This window comes from Talpa occidentalis, unplaced genomic scaffold (assembly GCF_014898055.3).
Source record: "Talpa occidentalis isolate TD23 unplaced genomic scaffold, MPIMG_talOcc4v2.1 talOcc4.9, whole genome shotgun sequence".
NCBI classification, from domain to species: Eukaryota; Metazoa; Chordata; class Mammalia; order Eulipotyphla; family Talpidae; genus Talpa; species Talpa occidentalis.
The window spans coordinates 17,089,597-17,116,650 of NW_023605305.1; the positions used below are offsets into that span (position 1 = coordinate 17,089,597).

The 27,054-nt window shown below is 45.3% G+C and overlaps 1 non-coding gene across 1 annotated transcript; it reads left to right on the plus strand.

Annotated features, from left to right (window-relative positions):
- Positions 1 to 23,155: 23,155 nt before the first annotated feature.
- LOC119237321 (U6 spliceosomal RNA) lies at positions 23,156 to 23,258 on the plus strand. Its single transcript, XR_005123263.1, has one exon. It is a non-coding gene; the product is annotated as a U6 spliceosomal RNA (small nuclear RNA).
- The last annotated feature ends 3,796 nt before the right edge of the window (positions 23,259 to 27,054 follow it).

A 27,054-nucleotide genomic window follows, 5' to 3' on the forward strand; every position in this document is an offset into this window, starting at 1 on the left:
AAATTAAACTTAATGGGACTATAGTAATTATGTTGACTTTTAAAACTACTTAGAGATAAATACATGATTAGATATTTCAGAACACAAACTTTTCCATTGTGTTTCCTGAGAAACAGAGGAGGCTGAGGGGAAGTCAGACCGACCATGCTGAATCAGAGGGCTGGAAGAGAGGCCCAGAAACCGGGGTAAGGATGCTAGGGGACCCCGGGAGAGGACTGGGACCCAGGCTAGCTTCTGGAGAGCAATGGGCAAAACATTTCAGAGCCTTAAAAATACTACTGCTTTTATAGGCCCACAAATCTATCATAAGGGAAATAGTCAGATGGAGACCAAGATCTGTGTGAAAGGTGGGGGGTCCCTGCATGGTTCATAACAATGGAGGGTTAACTCCCTCAGTTCTGGAACAACCGAGATGGGATGGAGACAGTCAAAAAGGAATTCACAACGGAAAGTGCTGATAAAATAGGAGAGCAAAAGCTACGTGTGGGTCTGAATATAAAGTACATTCTGAATAGACCCAGAAAGGAAGAAATCCCAGGAGAAGTGTGCAGAAATGCTAACAATTTTCAATTAATTTTAATGTAAAGGGAAAAAAACCCACTCCTGTGTGTCCCCTCTAGTCTCAATACTTCCACGAAGGTGCTTGCATTGGCCCACCCCAGGATCCTTGGAGTTTCTCTCCTGCTCTGCGAGTGACTGTGAGTTGAGGACAGTGAAGGCCTTAGAAAGAGCAAGGGTGAGGCCTTGTCTTTTCTCACTCCTTTTGCCCTTCTCCTGAGGGAGGAAGAAGTAACACCACTCTCCAAGCCATTCCCCTAGTCGAGGGGGAAGCCACTGAGGGCAGGTTCCCCTCCCTTCCCCTCGGCATCCTGGCCATTTGTCCTGTTCTTTTGTTCAGGGTATAAATCCCTCCCTCCCCATCCTGGCAGGCTGTGTGTAATCCCTGTGTGCAGGTTATGAAATTGCCTTTACCTTTGCTAACTTAACCCATGTGATGCTGTTTTGATGACTCAACTGGCCTGAGAAGAATCCAGAGGGGTGGGAGATCACCCCCTATTCCCCCGTTAGCTACAACACTGCTTCCCCTCTGACACCAGATGCCTGGGTTTTTCCACATCAACCACTTGTGCAGCAGTAGCTGGCGTCAGACAGTTTAACTCAGTTCTGACACCATCTCCCCGGAGATGGGAAGCATCAGTACCTACAGGTTAGAGCTTCAGGCCCATGAGAACGCACCCTTCCAGATGCCAACAGTAAGCCCACTGCTTTCTCCTGCGCTCCTGACTCCGGCTATAAATCTGAGTTTCTGCAATCTCTAGTCTTTGCTTAGCTTGCTAGAGCAGCTCACAGAACTCAGCACAACAGCTAACTTTTTTAGATTACAGATTTATTATTAATACAAAGGATATTAGAAGCAGTGAATGAAGATGTAAAGATCCATAGGGCAAGATCTGCTAGGGTCCCTGTGGGGCGTAGAGTGTGCCACCCTCCTGGCATGTGGGTGCTATCAACCTAGAACCTCTCAGAGTCTGACAGTGCAGGGATTTTTATGGCAGCTCATTGTGGAGACATGATTGATTACAGTATCGATGATCTAGTTGATCCCCAATCCCTCTCCCCTCCCAGGAGGTTGGGGGTGGGGCTGAAATTTTCAAAGGGGTTGGTTCCCTGACCAGCAGCCCACAACTTGAGATTTCCCTCAGATCACCTCATTAACATAAACTCAGCTGTGTTTGAAAGGGCTTGCTGAGAATAACACAAGAGAGCCAAAATTTCACTTTATTTTAGGAGCTGGGGACAAAAGTCAATATTATCACAAAAGATGCTCCTGTGTCTCTTCTATAGGAAATTAGAAGCGTTTTAGGAGCTCTATGCCAGGAACAGTGGATCAAGACCAAATATACATTTTTTTAAAATAAATCATAACGCCACAACAAATGATAGGATTAGAGGAATCTTGATTTTCTTTTGTATTTTTTATGTTAAGTTTTTTCTGTAGTATCATTGTTTTATAATTTTTAATAATTTAAAATTTTTTATTTAAAATTTTTTATTGAGGTAACATTGGCTAATTTTTAATAATTTTAAAAGCAGATTTGAGTGAGAAGGGGTCCCTCTCCAGAGGATTTCTTGGAGGAAGTTCTGAGTTTGGAGCTCCAGTTACAGGCGCTCTCTCTTTCTCTCTTTGTTCCCTGGCTCAAGTCATTTTTTTTTTTTTTATTGTGGAATCTTTGTTATAGCAACAGAATGGACAGGGTAACTAAATAGTGAGTATAAAGGTCAGGAAGAACAAAAAACAGGTATAGAGAGGGACAACCCTGGTTGTTGAAACATTGTAAAAGCTCTGGTCTGCTGGCTAGGGAACTGAATAGAATGTTGTTCTTTTTTTTTTTTTTTTCAGTTTTATTCTTTATTTTGTTTCTTTTTATTTTTAAATTTTCTTACACTGTTCATTTTTGTACAGCATTTGATTTCTCCCCTCAGGTGTAGTTCCTGTAAATATCCCACCACCACATCACCTGTGAACCATCACCCTGGTCCCTTGTGCTCTTCCCACCCCTGTTTTGATCCCTCTTCTTCCCCCTTTCCTGCTTTAAGCCTCAGATCTATAGTTGTCTACAAGTTTTGTCTTTTTTTGACCCTTTGTTCAGTTTCCCTATATTCCTCCTGTAAGTGATATCATCTGATTTTTTTTTCTTTTGCCCTATTTCACTGAGCATAATCTCTTCCAGCTCCATCTGTGTCGCTGCAAATGTCCTGAGTTTATCTTTTTGATTGCTGAGTAGTATTCCATGGTGTATATGTATCACATCTTCTTGATCCAGTCATTTGTTTTTAGGCATTTGGGTTGTTTCATATCTTAGCTATTGTGAACGGTGCTGCAATAAACATAGGAGTGCAGGTTTCCTTTTAATTTAATGTTTTGCATCCTTTGGGTAGATTCCTAGAAGTGGATTGCTGGGTCATACGGCGGGTTCATTTTTAATAATTTGAGGGTCCTCCGCACAGCTTTGCATAATGGTTGGACCAGTTTAGTTGCAGGCTCTCTTTGTCCATATTTAAATCTCCTCGTTGCCAGTAGTGGAAAAGATTGCTGGTTGTCTGCCCACGATCCTTCTCTGTTAGTAACAAGAGGCCAGGCTGTCATCATGGTTTTGTGTCCCAAGTCGTCCTTGCAGATAGGGGTGGTCAGTAAAATGTGAGTGAAACTGTTGGATGTTGCTTCCAGGAAGATTCTTCAGTGGGTGTTTATTAGCCTGGCAAGAGACGCTTTCCTCTTCCACTTCCCCCACTTCTTTTGCCTTCTGCCTAGAACAGAACTCCCAGGGGCTGGAACTTCAGCAGCCCTCATATAACTATGGGGTGACATCTAGACATGTGCCACTGTGGATGGTGGATCAAAGCCAAAGAGGAAATCTGTGAATTTGACAACTTTGTGTGTGTATCTACCAGGCAGCTCTGGTCTTCCTATATCCAGGAGAGAAAATAAGTCTTTAACTGCTGAACTAGCCACGAGTTCTAAAGCTGCAAGAAGTAGCAGGAACCCCTTTGTCCTGCAGTATTCCCCCAGCTCTCTCTCCTGAGAAAGCCTGATGCTGTGCTCACTGGCAGGAGAAAAGCTCAGAGGAATTCAGCTCTCTGTGATGGGTCAGGTATCGAAGGGTGAATTTGTAGCTCCAAGTGACCATTGAAAACTAGCACAAAAGATCCACTTTATTGAAGTGACTGAAACTAGAAGTCAGGACACTGGCCTTTGTGACCTTAAGCAAGTCCTTTCTCCTCTGGGCCTTGGTTTCCATGCATTAAATGGGGGGAGTTGGTTAGGTAACAGGGGGTCTAGGTTTCTTTCTGATCTGAGGGTCACAAAGACGACGGGGCAGTTAGAACACATGGGAAACTAGGGAATGTAGACAGAAGGTAGAACCTCCCCCAAACTGACCATCCTCTTCCTCCCTAGCCTTGAGGCTCCAGAACACAGAGGGCACATTGTCTGCCCCAGGTAGGTCAGGCCTTCCCTGTCCAGAGGCTGAGCCTGGTGGTTCATGAGTCTCCAGTTCACTCTAGCAGCCCCAGGCCGGCAGTGAACGGAGGGAGTGATGAGGTCAACAGAGAGAGCAGGATAGCCTGCACAGCATTTCCCTCTAAATATTAGTATTTGAAGAGAATCTTAGTGGTCCTCTGTTTGGTGCTGGGATTCTTTCTCTACAACCACAGCAAACCCTACATACATTTTCTTTTTTCTTTTATGCATACAAGAGCTGGGGTACAGGCCAGAGATGTGGGGGGTGAGAGGATTCACTAGAGACAGAACGGGGAACAGAACAGGCAGACTGACTGAAATACACTGCTGAGGGGAGCAGCAGGCGAGTCAGGAGAGGTCTGCTGCTCCATGTGGGTAGCTCCCTGGCCGGGGATCGAACTTGTGCTGCAGTGGCTGCAGATAGCTTAATAGGCTGCGTTTTAACCCCTTGTGCACCCCGGGAGGCCCATGCAAGCATTTTCACTATCATTCACATCCTTGTCACCATCTTTATCACCATTCATCACCAGCACCGTCATCACCATCATCTCCTTTACCACCATCACCATCATCATCTCCACTGCTTATTCAGTACCTTCTATGCGCCAGGCACAGTGCTGGAGACCCTCATTTGTAGGTTCAGTCTCCCCCAAAATGTTCAGAATGTGCAGTGAAGGCACAGGTGATGTGAGAGATGTGTCACCTCGCGGGTTCACACTGAGCTCTCTGTCAGTCCTATTGCCGTTCCTGTCTGCCTCCTCTGTCCCTGAGCTGTTGATTTATTTTACACTGCATGTTTAATTCACTAGTGCATATTAAACCCCATCGTGTGAGTCTCAATCTCCAGCTCTGGCCTGCGGGGATTTTCGTTCCCACTCTGGTCCAACAGCTTGCTTTTCTTCCAAAAGCCTGTCATCTGCAAAACTGAAAAGCCACCTCCCCTGTGGAGTGAGGCCTAATGATGCTGTGGGTCTCATCTTCCCTGGGGGTCTGAAGACTCCTGGGAGGCAGGGATTGCATCTGCAGCTGACAGCAGTCTATATGCCACATAAGCTTGGCACCCCCCCAGGGGAACATACCAGGGTCATCGGCAGGTGGGAAGTGATGGTCTCAAGAGGACAAGCTGGGGGTTGCACTGTCCCATAAATTTTAAATTCAGATTAAAGGATGTTGAATCCTGGAGTCATTAGACTAGGTCAAGTCCTCTGGCCAGTGGAGAAACTGAGGCACAGAGAGCCAGCAAGTATGAACAGAATTAGTACAACACAGAGCAGTTTTCATATGAAGAAACAGGGAGTGTCTGGCTTACAGCACAGTGTAAGTTTGTGACACAGCCAGGAGGGACTCAGGGCACTGCCAGCTCCAGCCAGCCTGTTCCTCTTCCCACTGTACCTGACAAAGCCTGGGCTGGTAATGTGCTGGGTTCCAGCTGCTGGACCATCATTCCCCGAATGGCTGTGTCCCGTCTCTGCTGCACGTTAGTTCAAGGAGCCCTTTTAGCACACTTGGCTGCCATGTAAGGCACTGAATCATAGCTTCATCCGATCCCAACAGGACTGTATTCATTTTACAGATGGAAAACTGAGGCCCAGAGAGGGAGCTGACTCATGTAAGATCTTGAAGCTGGTGAGTAGCAACCCCATTAACCTCATCTCCTGCCTGATGGCTCTTCATAGCCCCCATCAGCGGCTGACAGTCATGCTTGTTTCTTTATTGTCGTCCCCTCTGCCCCCACCATGTAGCATTCAGGAAAGTAGGGGTCTGTGCTTATCTCTTCCCTTCAGTATCCCCAATGCCCAGCATATTGCAGGGGTTCAACAAATTTATTTAAACAAATGAATGAATCTCTTGGGTTCCTTCCAACTTCGTAACTGGAGGAATCTGAGATACCAACCCTGGCTCCCCAGGGAGGGACAGGCCCTGTCTCTGCTCCCTTTTCTCAACCTTGTCTTGCCAGGTGGGCTGGCACCAGCTTCAGCCTGTTAGTGCTCCCTGGCATCCTGCCTCACTCAGCATGTCACACTCCCTTCCCTCTGCTGATGTTCATCACCTGCAACCCTGTTCCCTGACCTGGATGACTCTCCCCGTGACCGCAGGCAGTTGGCACAAGCTGTAGGGCCTTGGCTCTGATCTGGTTTCTTCTGGCCTTGACCTTGATTTGTATCTTGATCAAACCTTGACTTGATTTCTTTAAATTCTGTGAGAGGCAAGACAGAGAGACCAGGGACCTCTCACAGTCTACCAGGTTCCCACCCCAAGGACCCTCTGGTGGCTCAGACAGTCTGATTGGCAGCTCACAGAGGCCAGGTCCAGCCAGGTACCAAAGCTCAGGCCTGTATCCTGATGGGGAATCCCCAAACAGATCCCAACTTGCCCTCCCTACAAGTTCAGTATGGTCTGAGAATTAGGCCTCCTGGCTCCTGGGCTGACCCATGTGGCTGGGAGTGGAGCCTGAGCTGTCAAGGACCCCAGGAAGGCTCATTGGAACTGAGCCATGCTAAAGGCTGGGGTCAGGGCCAGTGCTGGAGCTTGAGGTAAAGGGACTGTGTTTACCTGTAATCAGTGAGGAGCCAGGGTTGAAAATTTTGTTGTAGGGTGGGAGAAGGAAGTGATGGGGTTAGGAAGGTCAAAATTCAGAGAAATTATTGAGGGTCACGTTTAGGATAAAGGTTAAAATTCAGAAGAGTTAGACAGTGAAGTTCAAGGTCAGGCTCTAGAAGGTAAGGTCAGATTAGGGTTAGAATAAGAGTCGTGGTCAACTTTCTTAGGAAGACTGGAATGAAATTCAAGGTCAGAGTTCATATCAGCTGGGATGAGTCAGAGTCCACGTCAGTTTAGGATTAGGTTGAGGGTCAGGGTCAAAGTCAAAAGGAAACAGGTTGATGATCAGAGTTGGTTCGGGCTAGGTGAGCATCAGGTCCGCAGAGAGGAGGAGCTGGGCGAGGTGCTGGTGCTGGGTCCAGCAGGGCTGGGGCTGTGCACCTGTACTTCTGCTTGAAGCCATAGCCCCCAGCTGTCCCCATCTGGTTCATGTGCTGCAGAAGGTCAGCCACATGTACAGTGGGATGCAGCTGCCCTGTGTAGTATGGGGAGCCCTTCCGGCCACCAGGCTCTTTGGTGAACTGCCAAGCATCCTCATGCTGACCTCAGTTAACCCACCATGCGCTGGTCCCCTGTAGTCAGAGAAAGGGAAAGAGGTTCCTGCCTCGGTGACCCCAGGTGGACTTGCAGGGCCAAGGGAAGGAAGGGAGCACTGCCACCCTGCAGGCCAGCTGGGTGGTTCTCTGGAGCCAAGCAGGCTAGCTGCGCCCAGCCTGGGTGAGCCTGGCCTCTGCACCTCCTCCGTTTTCCCTTCTGTAAAACAAGTGGGTCGGATCACATGACCTCTGGGGGTCCTTCAGCCCAGCCCTGCCTGCTGGGATCCTGTGCTCCCCCCTCATTCCACCCCACTGCTCCCCAGCAGGACCACATCCCTGACTTCACCACGCTGCCTGCAGGGGGCAGCACTCAGCAGAACCCTGGATGGACCCCCTCCCCCACCTCCCTTCCTCTCCCTCTTCAAAGGAACAGTCCGGAACACTGGCAACTCCTAGTAATTACTCCCATTCAAAGACAAGCAAATCCCGAAATTAGCTGCCACCACCCCCTCTGCAGATAAATGCGAGACACCTGAATAGAGGCGTTTCTCCTGCGCAAGCATTTCCATTGTCAGCCTGTGCAGCAGCCTCAGCCTATGGGGGAGGTTAAGAGGGTCACAGTGCCCCCACATCAGGGAGAGCTGCCCCTCCCCCCAGGCCCACCCCCTCTCTAGCTCTTCAGGGTCTACACCCCAGGACATCCCAGCCCGATGCCTGAGATCAGGTCCTGGGATTGAGAAAACAGCCCTATTCAAGTCACACCCACCTTGAGTGTGACTTGGGACACTTGTGATCAGAGGATTCACCTTGTGTGTCTTTCTTCCCGGGTATCATAGTCCTGAGCTGTTTGTTGTGAAATATCAGCCAACAGTTGTTTCTCTGTTTTGTCCTTCTTATGGGTGCTGCCCATGGGAGGGGAGCCCACCTGTTACTCCAGCGTGGCCAGAAGCTCCAGGGAGTCTCTGAAAGAAGAGACTTGCTAAATGTGGTGCTTCCCAAAGTGTTTCCAGAAAACACTATGCCTGCAAGGTGACTGAGTGGTAATTTCTGTACAAGATAAACAATAAGAACAAATGTTGAGTTTTAAAAAATGAATTGGAAAATTGGGTTTAAACAAAATGAAACAGATTTGTTTCCTGTGGGATGTCTAAGAACTTCTTCCATGCTCATACATATTGAGTCTCTGTGAGGAGAATGGAAGCCACATTTCTTGAATTCCATTTGTCCTGGAGACCTTTTGGGGGTTTGTTGCACAAAACATCTTTAGAGGCACAGTGTCATGTGGTGCTTGAGCAAGGACTCTGAATGTTTCAGTCCTGCTACTTACAGGCTGTGTGTCTTGGGAAGGTTACTTACCCTTTCTGAACCTCAGTTGCACATATGCCAATGAGGAAAAAGTCATTACTATCTAATAGACATACTGTGATTATTCAATGAGATGATGCATGAAAAATACCCAGTTGATTGTGGGCACAGGTGAATGCCTACAGCTAGCAGTTGTTGGGTATTATTATTAGCATTTGCTGTAAAATCAGGCACCTGAGTCCCAGAAAGCTAGGGGCAGCTTCTCAGAGACAAGAGTGGAGCTTGACCTGCCTTTAATCTCCCTCAGTGTGAGCATTTGGAGTCGGACTTGAAAGGCGCCACTGGAGAGCCAGTTCTGAAGAAACAGCTGCAGCCTCCACACCAAACGTGTGCTTTGACTTCAAGAGAGAAATTTTTCCTGCTCAAAGAATTCTCAGGAGCTCCAAAAGGGGGGAGCAGGAGATGGAGGATTACTCATGCTCTCTATGGAAACTGTGCTCAGCAGAAAACCCTGCAGGTGGAGGAGGAGGTAAGAGGCCAGGGTGGGCAGGCAACCGTTGGTGGGTCAGAGAGAGGACACAGGGTGAGTCGGTGGCTGAGGGTGAGCAAACAGCACCACCTGGTTGGGATACAGGAGCCAGCACAGATCTGGGCAGCTTCCTGGTTGAGTCCAAGGACAAAGCAAGATGTTCTACAAACACAGCTGGCAGATGGGGCAGGAAAGTGAGTCATGATGCTGCCTTGGCCCCATGTGCCCTGAGCTCAGGGCGATGGGCTCTCCTGGAACACACAGCAAGGAAGTGGCAGCACCCCAGTCACACTCAGGCCTCTCTGGATCTGGGGCCTGGAGTCCATCAGGCTTTGCCTGTTTCTTGTGATGAGAAAAACTGGCACTTATATGGCAAAACATTTGGATGGGCTGCACTGGTGTGCATCGAGATCAAGAACTCAGGATGGGTGGGGTCCAGAAGGGCGTGGGGGCTTCCTGGCAGCATTTTGGGGTCGCAGGGGCTCAAATTCCATGTTTTGATCCACTCTGAACTAGCCAGAATTTTCAGACCAGCAGAAAAGGTTTGAACCTATTTTTTTAAAAGATTTTTATTTATGCATGCATACAAGAACCGGGGTACAGGCCAGATGTATGGGGGGTGAGAGGATTCACCAGAGACAGAGTAGGGAACAGAACAGGCAGACTGACTGAAATACACTGCTGAGGCGAGCTGCGGTTGGGAGGCTTGGTTTGAACCAATTTTATCCATCCAGAAATGGTTTGGAACAGCTTGAGCTGATTTTATGCAGTCAGAACGGGTTTTAGCCAGTTTGCATCACTTCTAGTAAGAATCAGTTTTGTTTAGAATTGGTCAGAACCACCTTGAACCGATTTATCAGATCAGAACTGGTTTGAACTGGCTTTATCTGGCTAGAAGGGATTTTATCCAGACAGAACTGCTTTGAACTGAATTTATCAGTTCCAGAACTGGCTTTATGCAGTCAGAAAGGTTTGATACAGTTTTATCTGGTCTGAAATGGTTTGAACTGGCTATATCCAGTCAGGGCTGGTTTTTTCTGTGCGTGAAAGTGAAACCAATTGAAGCCAACTGAAATTGAAACTAACTGAAGCTAAAATGAACTTACACTGGCTCCAACCATTTCAATCTGGCTGAAACCTGTTCTGACCTGTTCAAACTGGTTGAAACTGGTTTCAACTGGCTCTGACTTGTTCAAACCAACTGAAACTGAAATGGGCTGAAGCCAGTTCTGACTTGCTCAAAGCAAATGAAACTGAAAAGCATTGAAATTGAAACTAACTGACACTGGTCCCGACCTGGCCAGAAATGTCAGATCAGCCAGAAATGTTTGAACTATTTTCGTCATTCAGAAGTGGTTTGGAACAGGCTGGAAGTGATTTTATGCAATTAGAACTGGTTTTCACCATTTTGAATCATTTCTTGTTAGAATTGGTTTTGGTTAGAACTGTTTAGAATGGTTTGAACTGGTTTTATCCAGTGAGTATCAGTTTGAGCTGCCTTTATCCGGCCAGAACCAGTTTCATCTGGTCAGAACTAGTTTTATCTTAAGGAAATTCCCAACAAACTGTCCAGAGCAGGCCCTCGGCCTCCAGTTGTCTTCAGAACTCCTTCAAAGGCCCAAACAACTTGAAAGCTCTAACACTTGCTTTAAAGCTAAAGAGCAACAGGAAAGCTTAGACATGGCATGGAAGGGATTGACTGTGCCCTTTTCTCCTGGGTCACCAGGATTTTCTGAGCTTTCCTGTGACCTAGAAGCTGCAACAATAAGCCTGTCATCTCCCAGTCCTGAAGACTGATTAGTGTTCCCTGGTCTGTATTCCCTCTGATTTGTGTCTCCTGGTCTCAACTTGTATGTTTCTATTTATTCTTATCACTTTACTGGATGACCTTTTGCCATGAGTTCCACAAATCCTTTCTCTGTGGAATAAAACTGAAAGAAAGTTAATGAATGCTGACAAATTTAAATGTTTCCAGGCATGTTTTGGTGAGTGATGCCAAGACTGACAGCCTGCGCTCTGGGAAGTAAAAATGCCTGTGCTTTGCTGTCCCGCTATTTCTTCTGAGCTTCCATGTTGTGGGGGAGTCACCCAGCACCCTGGGATTTGTCCAGACTGGTTTGATCCCTGACACTTGCCTGTTGCAAACACCACCCAAGCCCCTCTAAGGTCCCATTTCCTAAGTTGAGATCAGGTCTCCCCCAGCCCCAAGAACCACCAGGGGATGATAATAATCAACATTAGCCATGAGCAAAGCGGATCTGGAGCTGCGAGGATCCCCGTTTAGCACATAAGGAAAGGGAGATCAGAGAAGTGAAGGAACAGGTCTAAGGTTGCACAGCAAGGTCCTCTAGAGAGGAAACGCTGGCATTTCCTCAAAGTTATACCTCTTCCCCTATGAGGCCCCTCTTCCCAACTCCTACTGGAGGCTCCCTGCTGGCCACAGAAAGAAGGTGATGTTGGGTTTACCTGTTCCTTGCTTTCCTGGTCATGCCCAGCCTCACACGCATGCTCACACACACCCATACCCGACCCTCCCAGCTCATGTCGTCCACTCTCCACTAAACACCATCAGTCTGTCCCCCATACACCCCACACCTTGCTCTCCCTCACACCTGCTCTCTCCCAGACCTTTCCTGCCTCCAGTCCTTCTCCCTGAGAGGCACCTTGTGCTGCCTGCTCCTGGAGGAGGCGGAGAAGGAAAGGAGCAGGCTCTGGCCCATGGCTCTGGTCTCTGGAAAGCCCACTTCCATTTCCCTGGGCAGGACTCTCCAGGGAAGAGCTGGAAGTGAGGAAGCCCGCCATCTCTACAGGGTCTCTGAGTGGTTATTCTCCTGACAGGCCTGCACAGTCACTGCTCCTGGGAGGACATTCTCCAATGATGTCATGACTTCACCACCATATGATGGTGTCAGAGGAGAAGGAGACCCTGGTTTCCTGCCTGCTCAGGGTGACGAAAACTATGCTTCAGACACCATGAGTCTGGGCAGGGGACTGAAGGATAAGGATGACTGGCCTGTGTGGAGGGCTCCCAGTCAGAGGAGGGGTCTCTTCTCTCCTTCCTCTGCAGGGCTTCCCTGGTCCTGTGCCAGCCTCAGCAGTACCATCAATTCCTTGCTTTGGCCCCAGAACTCCTGGGGGGGAGGTAGTGGAAGATGCCATCCCCTGGGTGCCCTGTGAAGCTTGGGCCTTTACCCAGAAGACCCAGGTCCTTCTCAGTATGGAAGGAATAGGGGCTGGGCTAAGAAAGTGAAGATGTGTGACTTGGGAAGCACCTTGGCCTGTCTGTGCCTCTGTTTCTTTGTAAGTTGGGGTAATAAGACCCCTCCCTCGTGGGGTGGTTGTGAGAAGTGCCTGTGTGGCAGGTGATGGCCCCTGCAGGGGTAGAGCTCAACAAATGTGGCTGCTGGCTCCTTCTGTTTTGACCCCCGAGGAAGTTATGCCCTCTCTGCGCCCATGTCCGCAGCCTAAAACAGGCACCGTTCTAGTAACAGCACGAGCCACAGGTGGTTGTGAAGACGAAATGAGGTCACGAGTGAGTGAAAATAAGCCAGTAAGTCTGTGTGCTGTTCTGAACCCCCCAAGCTCAGCATAAAGTCAGGGCAGATGCTCATTACTGCAGGCTCTGCACCCCCCGCCCCAGCCAGCCTCTCCAGAGTGGTCCCCCAGCCCCTCCAGCTGCCGGCTAATGAGCCAGAGGCTTCCTAATGAGGCTGCTTCATCATTTAGTGTGCTGGAGCAGCCTTGGAGGGAGAGGGGGCTGGGAGGAGGTGGGGGTGCTAACTCCCCCATGCCCTGGCAGTTCCAGAGTCTGCTCACACAATTATTCTGCTCAGCCTAGAGCCATAAGAGGGGAGTGAGGAGCACCCCCTGCTCCTACTGTGAAAGCCTCCTTTGTCCATGAAATGTAAGGAAATGGGCCTGTAAGTCCAGGCCCCACTCTGTTAGATGCTCACTGGCCTCTCTGGCTCTGAGCTTTTGTCTCTCCCCATCTAATCCCTCTCTTGCTCTAGAACAACTCCCAAACCCCTCCTCAGGTCTTGATGTGTCCCTTTCTGGACCCCTTAGGCCTATAAAGGCTCCCACTTCTCCGCAGTCATGCCCTCTTTACCACCCGCCATTGCACTTGCTGTTACCCTTCTGTTCCAACTTGCCTCCTTCGCCTCCATGGCCCCTGAACTTCTCCAGCCCTGTTCTCCTCTGCTGTGTTGACAGTTCACTCCTCCTCGTGGGACTAAAAGCCCCTCAGAGTTGGCTCTATCTCAGCCAGGTTTTCCTGGAGAGTAGGGCAGAGTCTGACACCTTAGCCAGCATTTGTTGAGCATTGGCTGCGTGCTGGGGTCTGTGTGCAGCCCTTTGTGCAGGCATGTATCAGTGAACCTTCAAGGTCATTGTCAGTAACTTACTGGAGACAGGACAGTGTTAGGACTGGGAGTCCAGACTTGAAGGCCAGGCCTGCTGGAGTTGAACCCAGTTTTGCACTTAATGGCTGCATAACCCTTTCTCGGATGGCATAAATTCTCAGTGCCTCAGTTTTCTCATGTAAAATGGAGCAAGTAGTGACAGCATCTACTTCATGGGTTGTTCTGAGAGTTAAAGAGTGAATATAGCTAAAGGACTTAAAAGGGTACATGGAGTATAAATGCTGATCATTGTACTATGCATATTTGATGGAGAGGGAAGCCAAGAGGAATGAAAAGTCACTTGTCCAAGAGCTCAGTGAGGACATGGTAGAATTAGAATGTGAATCCAAAATCTGCCAGACCCCTAAGTACCCTCCTGAACTAAACCTCTAGGACCTTTGCCCTCGTGTGCCTCAGTTTCCCCATCTGTAAGTTGAAGGGACTGGGGTGGATGATGCTTAGCTTTCCAGTGTTTTGCTTCCTTTGCCCCTGTGATCTCAGTGGAGATTCCATACTTGGAGCATCCTTCAAATGTCTTGGGCTTCCCTTCAACATCCAAGCTAGGAGAGTGTCCACAACCCCTGGATCACATGCCTCATTTCTGATAGGTGGTGGCTAGAGATTAGCCTGAAGTGAGGTGAGTGAGATTTAGCAGGCAGGGGCTTTGGGAAAGATGCTTCCATGAGGGTCCCCAGTGTTGGAGCGCACTGAGATAGGACAGTTGGGTCCCAGTGGGTACCTGTCACAAGATGCCACAGGCGGAAGGTATGGGAACCCATCTGTTTCTGTGGCAGCCAGCTGACTCCATCCCTTTCAGAGCTGGGGCCACCTGTGCAGACCCTGTTCTCTACAGAGACCCTGGGGAGGCATGAAAATCCTGGGCTGAGGGGGCCAGAAATCAGAGTCTAATGGATGGGGGGCATCTACTGTCTATCTAATGCTTTCCAGACTCTGTCCCTGTCCCATTTTTACTTCCACACCCCTCTGCAGATGGAGTTGTTCATGCCCAAGTCCAGCTTCCCCATTAATGTCCTTTAACCTAACTCAGTGCCCCCATGCCATCTCTCATCCAGTGATTCAGCAGTGTCTTCATTAGGTGCTGATTGTGATTTCTGCAGATCACAGCAGAGAGATAAGAGATCTCCTTAAGACTCAAATCCCATCATGTCCCCTTATCTCTTCACTGAATCCTTTAATGGCTTATTCTCACCTTTCACCACTGACCTATGAAGACTGAAGTGATCTCTTTCCTTGCCTCCTTCTGTGACCACTGGTCTTGTTCAGGGAGTACATCAAGCTCATCCTATCACTTGATGTTCCTTCTGCCAGAGAAGCTGAGGGATCTACTTGCAGAGCTCTTTTTTTTGTGTCTTTCTGGTCTCAACCTAAATGTCATGAACTCACAGAAGCCTTTTATTTCACTTATTTATTTTATATTTTTTTATATCATTTTTCGTTTTTGCACAATGTATGCATTTTCATCTTGGTTATATTCCCCATACAATTCCCAACCCCCTTATTTTGACCCTAATCCCTCCTCCTCCTTCCCCCCTCCCTTAGTATGTTTCTGGTTTATAGTTGCTTGTTGATTTTGATTTTCACTTTATTATAATTTATCTTTTTCCTGGTTCCTGCTATGAGTGAGACCATCTGGTATTTTTCTTTTTCTTTCTGGCTTATTTCACTGAGCATGATCCCTTCCAGCTCTATCCATGTTGCTGCAAATGGCATGATTTTATCTTTTTTGATTGCTGAGTAATATTCCATTGTATATAGGTAGCACATCTTCTTGATCCAGTCATCTATTTTTGGGCATTTGGGTTGTTTCCATAGCTTAGCTATTCTAAATAGTGCTGCTATAAACATAGGGGTGCAGGTGCCCTTTTGAATTAATGATTCTGTGTCTTCTGGGCAAATACCTAGGAGTAGAATTGCTGGATCATATGGAAGCTCTACCTTTAGCAGGTTGAGGAATCTCCACACAACTTTTCATAGTTGTTGGACCAGTTTGCACTCCCACCAGCAGTGCAGGAGAGTTCCTTTTTCCCCACATCCTCAGCAACATTTGTTGTTGATAGTTTTTTTAATATGTGCCATTCTCACTGGTGTAAGATGGTATCTCATGGTAGTTTTGATTTGCATTTCCCTGATTACAAGTGATGCTGAACATTTTTTCACATGCCTGTTGGCCATTTGCATTTCCTCTTTGGAGAAGTTCCTTTTTAGCTCTTCTGCCCAATTTTTGACTGGATTATTTACTTTGTTTTTGTTGAGTCTCTTTAGCTCTTTGTAGACTTTTGTAATCAGTCTTTTATTATTAGTGTCGTGTGCAAAAATTTTCTCCCAGTCGGTGGGGTGTCACTTTGTTTTGTTTACTGTCTCTTTTGCTGTACAGAAGCTCTTTAATTTGATATAGTCCCAGTTGTTTATCTTTGCCTTTGCTATCACTGCTTTGGGTGATGAGTCTTTATTTTTTTTTTTTATTTATTTTTTTTAATAATAAATATTATTTTTATATTCCCCATACAATTGCAGCCCCCCCATTCTGACCCCAATCCCTCCCCTCCCACCCCCGCCCCCCTAAAAGTGTCTCTGGTTCGTAGTTTTTTGTTGATTTTGATTTTCACTTTCTTATAGTTATTCGTTTTCCTGGTCCCTTATTTAAGTTTTCTAGATTACTGCTATGAGTGAGACCATCCGGTATTTTTCTTTTTCTTTTTGGCTTATTTTGCTGAGCATGATCCCTTCCAGTGCCATCCATGTTGCTGCAAATTGCATGTGTTTATCTTTTTTGAATGCTGAGTAATATTCCATGGTATATATGTACCACATCTTCTTGATCCAGTCATCTATTTTTGGGCATTTGGGTTGTTTCCAAAGCTTAGCTATTGTAAACAGTGCTGCTATAAGCATAGGGGTGCAGGTGTTCTTTGGAATTGATGTTTCTGTGTCCTTTGGGTAAATACCTAGGAGTGGAATTGCTGGATCATATGGAAGCTCTATGTTTAGTAGGTCCAGAAATCTCCACACAGCTCTCCACAGTGGTTGGACCAGTTTGCACTCCCACCAGCAGTGCAGGAGAGTTCCTTTTTCCCCACATCCTCAGCAACATTTGTTGTTGATAGTTTTTTTAATATGTGCCATTCTCACTGGTGTAAGATGGTATCTCATGGTAGTTTTGATTTGCATTTCCCTGATTACAAGTGATGCTGAACATTTTTTCACATGCCTGTTGGCCATTTGCATTTCCTCTTTGGAGAAATTCCTTTTTAGCTCTTCTGCCCATTTTTTGACTGGATTATTTACTTTGTTGAGTCTCTTTAGCTCTTTGTAGACTTTTGTAATCAGTCTTTTATTATTAGTGTCGTGTGCAAAAATTTTCTCCCAGTCGGTGGGGTGTCTCTTTGTTTTGTTTACTGTCTCTTTTGCTGTACAGAAGCTCTTTAATTTGATATAGTCCCAGTTGTTTATCTTTGCCTTTGCTATCACTGCTTTGGGTGATGAGTCTTTAAAGATGTTCCTGAGGTGTATGTCATGTAGTATTTCTCCTATATTTCCTTCTATATATTTTGTGGTTTTAGGTCTTATGTCTAGTTCCATTTTGAGTTGGTTTTTGTGCATGGTGTGAGGTAGTAGTCAAGCTTCATTCATTTGCATGTACTGACCCAGTTTTCCCAGCACCATTTATTGAACAAACTTTCTTTGCTTCATTGCATATTCTTTGCTCCTTTGTCAAAGATTAGTTGACTGTAAATCTGGATTTTCTGTTTGGTTCCATTGGTCCGTGTGTCTGTTCTTGTTCCAATACCATGCAGTTTTGATTATTATGGCTTTGCAGTATAGTTTGAAATCTGGGCATGTGATGCCTCCATTCTCTTCTTTTTTTTTTCAGGAGAGCTTTGGCTATTCAGGGTTTTTGGTGGCTCCATATGAATTTCATCAATATTTGTTCTATTTCTTTGAAGAATATCATTGAAATTTTTATTTGAATAGCATTGAATCTGTAAATTGCTTTTGGTAGGATGGCCATTTTGATAATGTTAATTCCTCCAATCCATGAGCAGGGGATGTCTTTCCGTTTCTTTGTGTCTTCTTCTATTTCTTTTAAGAGTGTTTTATAGTTTTCTTTGTATAGGTCCTTTACCTCTTTTGTTAGGTTTATTCCCAAGTATTTGATTTTTTTGTTTCAATAATAAAAGGGATGGTTTTCTTGATTTCTTCTTCTTCAGATTTATTGTTTGTGTATAGAAAGGCTACTGATTTTTGTGTGTTGATTTTGTATCCTGCTACTTTACTAAACTGATTGATTAGTTTAAGTAGTTTTTCTGTGGAGTTTTTGGGTTCTATATGTATATTATTATATCATCTGTGAATCATGATAGTTTGACTCATAGAAGTCTTTTTTGAACTTCAGTCTAAAGGAGTTCTCCCACCCCAATCCCTCTGCTCTTAGCGCATTTCATCACTTCCTTTCCAGGCTCTGTACTCTGCATGGAGGACTTAGCAATGAGCAGAACCCTGTCCTCAGGTCCACGAGGTTCTATTGATAAGATAGGCAGATAGGAAATGGTATCAGTTGAGGACACATACACACACACACACACAAATATGCAACTGATGGTGTCCCACAGGAATGACATGGACTTCCACAGAAACATGTAATGGTTTGGAAGGGGTGTCCTATTGTGGAGATTATGGAGTGATTCTCAATTTTTATTTCAGAATGACATTAAAACATCTGAAAGATTGGATTTCTTTTTCTTCAAGATGGGGTAGCCCCAGACCTCCAAATTCTTCCCATTTACAGCAAAAAAACCCTGAACATAAGATAACAACAAGCACAGGAAGACTGAAAATGGAAAGAATAAGGTGAATTGTCAAGGGACCTCAGAACTTGAGGAATGACAGAATGCCACAGAAGATTACAACCCAGAATCACTAACATAGACTAAAAAATGCTGCAAGAAAAGTCTTTCATTCTAGTCAAAGAACTGGAAGAAGGATGGCATAATAACAGAAAACCTTTTATCTCAAAAGATGTCTTATTCTAGTCAAAAGCAACAGGAAGATACTATGCCCCCTACTCCCCTTGCCTTGCATATTCAATAGGATTGAACCCCATCCTACCCTTACCCCATAAGTAGGCAAAGATGCTCTGATTCCTCTGCCAGGGTATCACATGGATCTAGCCATGAGCTAAGGTTCCACTCCCACTTAGGATTAATGAAACTTATATAGTGATGGATGATGGCGAGGCTATTCAAACTTGATGTCCCCATCTTCATCCAACTGATCTCAGTGGGAGTCAGAGAGAATCAGAGTCACTGTCCCAACCTTGGCATCAATGAGATAGAATGAGATGGTGGGTGACAGGACTAGTCACTTTTCCACCCTGATTCGCCCCTTCCTTCGTATTATCAGGACCCAGTGGGAAGCTCAGATTCTGCCTCCACCCCATAGAAACAAAGTGGTGTGAGTCAACCCTCAGTTTTCTGTTTCTTGTGTCAGTGGGGCACAGTGGGAAGCTGAGCTTAATATCCCTAGTCAGAAGCAACAAGGAAGTTGCTTCATTTTGCACACAGGCCATTTTTTGCAGCAGGGAACTGAGTGGGCATACATGCGCACGCGCACACACACACACACACACACACACACACACATCTGGTCTCTTGCTACAAGTGCAGACAAAAAAGGAAAAACAATATAAAATAGAATCTAGAGTTTTATAATAACCAAAATGTCCACAGTGAAATAAAAAAGAATCACTCATCATATAAGAAACCAAGAAAATCACAACCTGAATGAGAAAAGATAATCAACAGATGCCAACACTGAGATGAATCAGATGTTGGAGTCATCTGACAGGGACTTTAAAACAGAGTCATAAAAATGATTCAATAAGCAATTATGAATTCTCTTGGAACAAATGAAATATAAAACATCTCAGCAAAGAAATAGAAGTAAAAAAAAAAAGAGAGACAAATGAAAACTATTGTACAATGATCCAACAGAAAACTCAATGGTTGATTCAACATTAGAGTGGAGATAACAGAGGAGAGAATCAGTAGGATCGAGGACCAATCAATAGAATTGACCCAATCTGAACAACAGGGAGGAAATTAGACTAAAAATAAATAAATAAATAAGGAGAGTCTCAAGACCTGTGGGACAATAGCAAGAGAACCAATAGTGCTAACACTGGGATTTCAGAAAGAGAGGAGAGAAAGTGAATTTGAAGAAATGAATTTGAAGAAACAATAGGTAAGACCTCCCCCAATTTAGAAAGACATCTACCTATAGTCAAGAAGCTAAAAGAATTCCAGATAGGATATGTCTAAAGAAATGAAAATCTAAGCATATCATAATTAATGTTCGAGAACTAAAGGCCATGAAAAAAATCTCAAAAGCAATCAGAAGAAACTATGTGTTTCTTAAAAGGTACATCAGATTGAATGACAGATAATGTCTCTTTTGAAACATTGGAGGCTGAAATTAAGTGATACAACAATTTTCAAGTATATAGAGAAAAGAATTATCAACTATGAATTTATATTTGGTGAAAATTATCCCTCAAGAAATAAAGGGAAAAGAAAGACATTCTCAGATGAAGACAAACTAAGAAAATTTGTTGCCAATAAATTAATCCTTAAATAATGTCTAAGAAAGTTATCTAAACAGAAAGGAATTGATAACAGAAAGCTCAATTCAGAAAGGTAACAAGACTATCATAATGGGTAGGGATAAATAGAATACATAATCCTTTTTCTTATAAGTTTCTTAAATTACATTTGGTCATAGAAACAAAAATGAAAAATCATGTAGTTTAATAGTTAATGTATATAAAGCAAGTTTTTTAGACTATTAGAAAGTGTGAAGGGTAAAAGGATCTAAATGGAAGTTAGATATCTCTAATGCACAATACTAAAATGTCAATATTAGTAGAGTGTAGTAATGTATGTACATAAAATACTTAAAAAACTACAAAGTGCTAGACTCAAACACTAAAAATAAATCAGTATAAATAAAAAAATTCAAGCAACACACAGGAAGATAAGAAGATACAGGGAAATACGAAACAAAACAAAACAACAAAAATAGCAGACTTAATCCTAGCATATCAAAAATTAAGTGTACTTGGTCTGGTCTAAATAAATTAAGAGACAGGTATCGACAGAGTAGAACAAAAACAAAACAAAGCAAACAAAATCCCAGAAGATCACATGATCTAACAACACGCTATATCCAAGTAACTCACTTTAAATACAACAACCCATATAGGGTAAAATTAAAAGAATGGAAAAGGATTTAAAATGCTAATTAAAATGGCAGTGGTGGCTATATTAATATCAGAAAAAGTTGGCTTTTGATGGAAGAAAATTACTAGAGAGGAAAGGAACATCATATAATTATGAAAGGGTCAATCCACCAAGAAGATGTAACAATCCTAAATAAGTATGCACCAAATAATAAAGCCTCAAAATACATGAAGCAAAAATGAATAAAGCTGAAAGGAGAAATAAATAAAAAATTATAGCTGGAAGCTTTATGATCTTATCTAAGTAATTGATACCACTAACAGAAAATCAGCAAAGACAAAAGAATGGAACAACACAACCAAGAGGATCTAATTGACATTTATAGAACACTCCATTAAAAAAATGCACATTTATTTTTTTAAAAGATTTATTTATTTATACAAGCACTGGGGTATAGTCAGAAGTGCAGGAGGGTGAGAGAATTCACCAGAGCCAGAGAGGGGAGCAGAACAGGCAGACCGATGAAGTACACTGCTGAGGGGACCAGTGGGTGCAGCAGGAGAGGTCTGCGCGCCATGTGGGACCCTCGCTAGTGGCCGGGGATTGAACTGGTGCTACAGAGGCTGTGGGCAGCTTTGCAGCCCAGCGCTCAACCGCTGCATCACCAGGGGAGGTCCACACATTTATTTTTAAGCGCTCATGGAACATTCTCCAAGATAGACCATATCTTGTGCCATAAATAACAGTAACTGAAATTTTAAAAGTTAATAGCTGAATAGAGGGGGCAAAGAAAGAGTCAATCAACTTGAACATAGAGCAATAGAAATTACCCAGTCTGAACAACAAATAGAAGATATATCTGGAGAAAAAAAATAACAGAGCCCCGGGGATCTAAAGATCTAACATTTGCATCACCAAAGTCCCAGAAGGAGAAAAGAAAGGTAATGGGCCTGAAAAAGTACTTGAAGAAATAATAGTTGAAAACTTTCCAAATTTGGCAAAAGAAAAATTACAGATTCAAGAAGGTGAGTGAATCCTAACTAGAAAAATCCAAAGATATCCACACCAAGACAGCCTCAGTGTGTGTGTGTTTGTATACAATATATATACAATATGTGTGTTTAAAGCAATGAGAGAGAAATAACACTTTATTTATAGGTGGAAGAATATTAGAATGACAGGGGATTTCTCACCAGAAGCCATGAGGGCTAGAAGGAAGTTATATTTCAACTGCTGAAAGAAAAGAACTGTCAACCCAGAATCCTATAGTCAGCGAAAATATCCTCATGCATGAAGAGGAAATCAAGATATTCTCAAATGGAGGGACACTAACAGAATTTGTTTTCAGGTAATCTACCCTAAAAAATTCTCTATATGAAAGGGAATTTTGGAGCATCAGGAAGAACAAATAGGCAAAAATAAGGCTAAATACAATAGACTTTTCCTCTTAAGTTTTCTAAATTGTTTTTGATTGTTGAAACAAAGTTAAGATATTTATGTTATAAATTGGGGATGCTTAATGGAGCTAAGATTTCCATACTTCACTCAAACTGGTAAAATGATGATACCAGCAGACTCTGCTAAGTGATCTATTTATTTATCTATCTATCTATCTATTTATTTATTTATTTAAAGATTCTATTTATTTATTTATTTATTTTATTTATACAAGTCAGAAGTGCGGGAGGGTGAGAGAATTCACCAGAGCCAGAGCAGGGAGCAGAGCAGGCAGAAGGACCGAAGTACACTGCTGAGGGGAGCAGCGGGCGGCAGGAGAGGTCTGCGCGCCATGTGCGACCCTCCTTGGTGGCCGGGGAGCAGCCGGGGATTGAACCAGTGCTGCAGAGGCTGCGGGCAGCTTCGCAACCCAGCGCTCAACCGATGCGCCACTGGGGAGGCCCCTCTGCTAAGTAATTTAGATATAATGTCACACCTAGAACAAACACTAATGGGCTGGACAAAGAGATATACTCAAGAACACTATAGATAAATCAAAATCAAAGTAAGAAAAGCAAGTAGTCCACAGAAAGATTTATTTATTTATGCATACAGGAACTGGGGTACAGGCCAGAGGTGCAGGGGGTGAGAGGATTCACCAGAGACAGAGTGGAGAATAGAACAGGCAGACTGACTGAAATACACTGAGCAGTGAAAGAGTCAGGAGGATCGGGGATCCTGGCCGGTCGGGGATAAAACTTGTGCTGCAGAGGCTGCTGATAGCTTCACAGCGCTGTGCCACCAGGCAGGCCCTGTAGTTGTCATTTTGTGTGTGATCTTTGCTTGGCATCAGGGGAGAGGAGTGACTGATTGAAAGGAACAGAAATTTCTCCACCTGAAAAGATGGCAGAATAACAGGCCTCAGGGATACTGTGAGGTTTAAGATAAAGCATGTAAAACAAATGCATTAAGGCCTACACAGGAAGTTTATCATTTACCTTCAATAAATGATTGCTATCATTTTTGTTTAATAACGCAATTTTACTTTTTAATTTCAGTTCAACTTGGGTGCTCCCTTTGGTGCTGCATGTACTAAAATAGGAACAGGTATAGAGATTAGCTTGGCCCCTGCGCAGAGATGACACACAGATTCATGAAGTGTCCTGTGTTAAAAAAAAAGTAAGTCCAATTTGAGCTGTTCACTGAATCAATCTATTTTTTATGGGAGCTAAATTTATGTTTCAAAATGGATGTGAACCTCAGTGGTATGTTTGATGCAACTCATGTGCGCGTACATGCACACACACACACACACACATGCACTCAGGATGATGGAAAATGAAAGCCTAATGGTTAAATGATGTCATCATTCTTGCCTATGGCCTCTGCCATTATATCCTCATATTCTGGCAGGCCTGTTCCTCCAGATGGTCCCAAGACTGAGATTGTGCTTCATCTCCATCTCTCAGTCCACAGAATGTCCCAGAATTCAGCCTCCTTGGCTTGGATTAATTCATGTGCTCATTCTTGAGCCAAATACCCTAGCCAGGGGAGACGCAAAACTCAGTCTGGCCAGGCCTGTAGTTCTGCCTGCCCCTGGATCTGGGTGGATGATTTCTGCTGGAGCTCCAAGGGCTGGGAAGACTGACTGCCAGGATTTCCTTGAGGAAAATTCGTGACTGTTATTAGTGGTCTGGATGCTGGGTGGGCAGGCTTGCCATTTGTGACTGATGGTTATAGGCAGGGTGGGTTGTTCGTTTCCTAGGATTGTCATAGCAAAATAGAGTAGGTGGCTTAAGCAACAGAAATTTGTTATCTCATACTTCCAGAGGCTGGAAGTCCAAGATCAAGGGCTCTGCAAGATTGGTTCCTTCTAAGGGCTGTAAGGAAGTCTGTTCCCTGCTTCTCAGTGTCTTGTGGGTGGTCGGTGGTCTTTGGCACTCCTGGGCTTATTGGAGCATCACTTTAATCTCTGCCTTTGTTTTCCCTTGTTCTGCCTGTGTGTAATTTCTCCTTTCTTTTTTTTTTTTTTTTTTTTTTTTTTTAATAGAGGCATGTTTTGTTTATTTGTTTGTTTGTTTTGTTTATACATGCACTGGGTACAGTCAGAAGCGCGGGAGGGTGAGAGAATTCACCAGAGCCAGAGCGGGGAGCAGAGCAGGCAGAAGGACCGAAGTACACTGCTGAGGGGAGCAGCGGGCGGCAGGAGAGGTCTGCACGCCATGTGGGACCCTCCTCCTGTGGCCGGGGAGCAGCCGGGGATCGAACCTGCGCTTAAGAGGCTGCGGGCAGCTTCGCAACCCAGCGCTCAACCGCTGCGCCACCGGGGAGGCCCTAATTTCTCCTTTTCAGTAGGGCACTGGTTGTATTGAATGAGGGCCCAATGAGGGTACAATGAGCTACCCTCATTGTAACTTGTTACCCATGTGAGGCCCGGTCTCCAAATGCTGTCACACTCTGTGGTGCTGGGGTTTGGGACTTCAACATAAGAATTTGTGGAGGACACAAATCAACCACGATAGGCAAGGGAGGTGGGGCCCCATCGAGAGCCTCTTTCTGGGGCAATGTACCCGTTGCATTGGCAGCGGTGAGAATTAAACTCAGCTGCAGGGATCTGACTGTCTACTCCCCTGGAAAGGCAGGGCTACACTCTCCCCACTTGGTGATGTCCAACCAATGACCTGATCGCACAGGCACAAAAGGCCCAGCTCAGATCCTGAGGGACCCAGCGTCAGTGTTGTCCACGTTCCAGGGCTCCTGTGGCTCAGTCCATGGCCGTGTCTGCTCCTCTTCTCACCCCCTGCTGCTTCCCTTCTCCCCCTCCTACCAGGGCGCCCGCCACAAGCCACTTGCCCAGGGACCCCCATCTCAGGCTCTGTTGTGGGGAACTCACCTGCACTGGACCCTTCCTAGAGCAGCCTCCCCGCGTACAGCCCTCCAGGGCTGTGTTCTCTCCTGGGAGCCTAAAGGACCACTCTGTCCACCTTCTAGGGAGGAGGGTGACTGTGTCTTGGGGCAGTTTAAACCCAAGCTCCCCCCGCAAAGGCATCCCATTCTCCCCACGTCCGCTCCGGCTCCTCATGCGATCCCCCCTCTCCATGTAATTCCCACGCCTCTCTCGGATCTCAGTTTGATTAACAGGCGTTTATAAACAAGTCCCTGAAAAATAAAAGGCAGGGCCTCCCCAGGGCAGCCACGCTCTGTTGGCAAGTTACTTTCTAACTGATATTTTTGTTGTCTTGATTTTTATATAGATAAAAAATTAAGCTAATTAATATACACTGCTTTCCTTCTTCAGTCTTGGGAACCTCTTTGCCCCATAGTGAATTGGTTACCAGATTTCAGTAAAGGGTCTGTCTTTTTAATTGCAATTCATTAATGGATTTACAAGGGAGGGAAGATGATTAAGTCCCACTAAGAGGATTATTTTGCATTTCTTCTCTTTTAATTGTGTGGTTTTGTCCTGGCCCAAAGCTCTTGAAAAATGGAGTAGGGGGAGAGTCCCAATACCTCATCTGTTCCAAATGCAAATGCAGTAAATATGGGTGAAGACAGGTGTGTGTGGGGCATTTCTGTGCTGGGGGGACACCCCCTCCCCTTTAGAACTGCCTCTTAGCGGGGGGCTGATGAGAGTGTGTGCAGGTGGACAGGTGCACCCTAGAACTAGGCAGGAGAATAGCTGAGGGTGCTCAGGAGAGCCAAGGGTTATTTGGTACAGGGCACAGTGTCCTGATTATTGCTGGGCTGTCCAAGTGCTGTGTCTGGGGCCTGGCTCAATGCTGGGTGTGGGATTTTCAGACTCCAAGAAGGTCAAGTCACCTGGTTGATCCTATTCAGGCTTCCTTTTCTTCAGGGATTCCCCAGCATGGGCTCTGCTGTCAGATAACTCCCTGGGATTCCAAAACTCTGGCCTAGATATCATGTTTTCAAATGGGTGGGATGTCTGGAATCTGCATTTTAAGGAATCTTCCATGAGAGCCCGAGTGGTCACCCTGGCTCTGCTCAGGCCTGGGTGGGAGACGTCCTCAGCTGGAGATGCTTGCCAGAGCCTCCCCTTCTCTGAGCCTCCCTGTCCATTTGGGAGCCTGGTTAATGCCTCCCAGGTTTCTTACCGAAGACTTGAGATGCTGTACCAGAACATGCTTGATCTGTCACCTGCACATAGTAGGCACTTTATCAGTATGAATATCTCCAAAAGCTCAGCACCAGTAAGGGCCACTCAACACTTTCTGAGGTGCCCCATGGCAGAGTGTGATGGTGGTAAATTATTTCCCAGTTTGAACTTAACTCTGCTTCCCAGATGGGTCCGAATTCTTCCCTATTTCCACACCCAGCACCTGACACTGTGTCTGGCTCAAAACAGATACTCAGTAAGTCCATTTGTTGAGTAAGTGAATTAGTGAATGATGTCTTGGGTCACACATAACACAACTACTGCCTTTGCTCCCCATAGTCCATCGACTGAAACAGCAATAAAGATTAACACAACAGTGGTGACAGCTGACACGTATGAGTGTCTCATGCACCACGCTCTGTCATTCTTCACAACTCCCAGACATAAATTCCAGTCGATTCCATTTTATAGATGAGGGAAAATGAGACTCAGAGAGCAGAAGGGATTTGTGGGGCTAAGTGGGGGAGCTGGGACTTGAGTTGGGGCTCATGTGCCCCACATGGCCCCCAGGCTTGTCCTTCCCAGTGGAAAAAGTCACATCTTCCATGTACTTTTTTTTTTTTTTAAAGAAGATTTATAGCTGCATACAAGAATGGGGTACAGGCCAGAAGTGTGGGCGATGAGAGGATTCACCAGAGACAGAGTGGGGAACAGAACAGGCAGATCAACTGAAATGTACTGCTGAGGGGAGCAGCGGGCGAGTCAGAAGAGGTCCGCTGAGCCATGTGGGTAGCTCCCAGGCCAGGGATCAAACTGGTGCTGCAGTGGCTGTGGATAGCTTCATAGTGCTGTGCT